This window comes from Grampus griseus, assembly GCF_964374135.1.
Source record: "Grampus griseus genome assembly, chromosome: 13".
Lineage (NCBI taxonomy): Eukaryota > Metazoa > Chordata > Mammalia > Artiodactyla > Delphinidae > Grampus > Grampus griseus.
In genome coordinates, this window is record NC_139007.1 from 9001872 (window position 1) to 9003812 (window position 1941).

The following is a 1941-nucleotide window of genomic DNA, read 5'->3' on the forward strand; positions in this document are numbered from 1 at the left end:
ATCCTCCCTGGCCACAGAGTCAAGCTCTCGGGACGTAAGACAAGACAAATGACACAACAGACAGAGACAAAGAAAAACAGTGACCATCTCTGGGAGTAAAGGGATCACTAAGTCCACCAAATTTACCAGAGTTGCTAAGTCCAAGGAACCACCTTCAAAAATACTTTCTCCTGCTAAATCTAAATTTAGAAAAGAGAAGAGAAGGGAGGCTTTTGTAGGTCGTCCCAGGATCTCTGAGCCGCAGCAGCTTCAGGGTGAATACTGTGCAGCCAGGAAAGTTGAATTCTGCCAGCTGTGCCAACTGCTGGGGATGAAGACTTTCCCTCTGCCCTTCTGGGTTCTTCTCTCTGGTCTAAGAATTAAATTGACATGAGACAGATGAACAGGAGAAAATCAAACAAGAGTTTGATAACAGGTATACACGGGAGAATCCCAGGAAAACTGAGTAATCCCTCCAAATGGGCGAAGCCCTCTCGTTAAACACCGTCTTCAGCTAAAGACAAAGGAGGATGTTGCGGGTGCTAGTTTGGGACTCAGAGGGGAGAAGGGCAGTTCACACGGGGATGGGGAAGCGGATGTTTCCTGGGCCAGGAGAGACAAGGGACAGAGTGGACTCTGGTCTTCAGGTCTACTGAGTCTGTCTCCCGACGCCTGGCCCTTATTCCTTGGAGACATTTCTGATGACAGCTCTATTCTGGGAACAGAGCCTTTATGTAAATTCTTTGAGGCAATTAAGGTGTAGATTATAAAAAAGCAAAACCACAACTTCCTGAGTCTTCTGGTTCTTAAAGATGATCAGCCTAAATTACTCCTCACGCTAAAGAGACGCTTCGGGGGGCAGATTTTGCACTCTACAGGTTGCTTCTCATAATCTGCTTCAGGAGAGCTCTTTTTGCTTCCCTCTTGTAGCTTTGATCAGTCCTGCACTAGTCAGACTCCAATAAATGTTCAGAAGTCTGTCTGTAACTAAGGAAACTCTTGATGTCTTTCAAAAATCACACAACAGATACCATTCCCTGAAAATAGTAACCACTTCATTTAGAACTACTGTCATTCCTGTATCTCTTATGAACACAGCAGCTAAAGAGAACAGCAACAATAAACTACTGATGGTGACTTTTGAGAAACAGTTAAGAAAAAAAGAGATGTGTCAGCTTAAACTCAAGAATGTATTCAGGCACTGTTTATTTTTAAAATAGTTGTCTAAAATAAGTGTTATTCATTAAGTACTAGAAAAGTAGATATGGGTCCATTTTTTTCTACTGGAATTTCATTTAGTTTAGACTTCTAATTAAGCTGTGGAAAAGTCTCCAAGAAAGATGTAGGGATATCCATCTGATGCTTGCTAAAAAAGCAAATGAGACCTAAGAAGTTTTCAGACTCATAGGTGCTTCACCTCCAAGTCCTACAACAAGGGCTAAACTCATGGGCTGTAAATAACATTTGCTCAAATCTTTCAGGTTTCGAAAGTGCTTTTATTCTCTGCATTTATTTGTTTATATTTGCTATGTTCCAGTTTTAGGGAGAAGGGGTGCCCTATCACAGATCATGTTGACACTCGTCGGAGGTGGTCCCAGGCTGTACACATCTACTTTCCTTCTCTACTGCATCCAAACCTAAAGATGGTCAGCTGCTGTTGAAAACAGTGTCACAGCATACGAGGGTATCAAACAACCACACATCATTTAATCGTCTGGATTTAATAATTCTTTAACAGGCAGCAGTTTAAAAAAATAATTGCACGATTTAGAAAGAATTTCAATAGTAAGAGAATAAAAGAAGTTTTTAGCTGACCCCTGAGTTATTCATTACTTCCCAACTTCTTTCCTTAGAAAATAAAAATCTCGTAATGTTGTGTGAATATAAGCAAAGAGACCCACAACCTCTTATTGAAACTAGTTCACAGAAAGCCTGAATTGAAAAAGGTGGATGAGGTACTAA